The sequence below is a fragment of the Sinocyclocheilus anshuiensis genome, unplaced genomic scaffold (assembly GCF_001515605.1).
Source record: "Sinocyclocheilus anshuiensis isolate Anshui unplaced genomic scaffold, SAMN03320099.WGS_v1.1 C31925174, whole genome shotgun sequence".
Lineage (NCBI taxonomy): Eukaryota > Metazoa > Chordata > Actinopteri > Cypriniformes > Cyprinidae > Sinocyclocheilus > Sinocyclocheilus anshuiensis.
Window position 1 is genome coordinate 1 of NW_015607364.1, and position 581 is coordinate 581.

Here is a 581-nt window from a genome sequence, read left to right on the forward strand (position 1 = left end):
GGGGTTTACGCTGGAATTGGAGAAGGCCAGCCAGTGAGAGAGAGGGAATATATAGCTAGTGAGGAGCTCCAGATTGTCCTCGTCTGGACGGGCGTAATCGGTCAGCAGCATGAGCGTCCACAGCGGCAGCCAGGACAGCATGAAGAGCAGAGCCACCACAATCAGCATCTTTATCACTCGGATCTTTCTTTGAGACGTGGGAACATCGGGCTGCTCAGCGCTGGCTAGGACGGCTGTGGCGTACAGCTTTGCGCCGATCCGGCCGTACATGAGCATGATGAGCAACAGGGGAATGACGTATACGTGTAGGAACAGGACGGTGGTGTACACTTTCCTCATCTCCGGGTCGGGCCAGGTCTCGTAGCAGGAGTACAGCGGGTATGTGCTGTTGTCACTGTGAACCATGACATGCCCTTTTTCTTGCTCGACGGTCAACATTAACACAGAGGGAAACATTATGGTGAGAGCGAGCACCCATATCGCCCCTATTGACACCTTTGCGACAAAGAGCGTAAGTTTGGGCTTGAACGGGTAAACGATGCAGCGAAACCTGGGTTTCAGACGAGGAGAAAACACATACG

The 581-nt window shown here is 53.7% G+C and overlaps 1 pseudogene; it reads right to left on the reverse strand.

Moving 5' to 3' along the window:
- Nucleotides 1–5: 5 nt before the first annotated feature.
- LOC107682240 (neuropeptide FF receptor 2 pseudogene) lies at nucleotides 6–552 on the reverse strand (annotated as a pseudogene).
- Nucleotides 553–581: the final 29 nt, after the last annotated feature.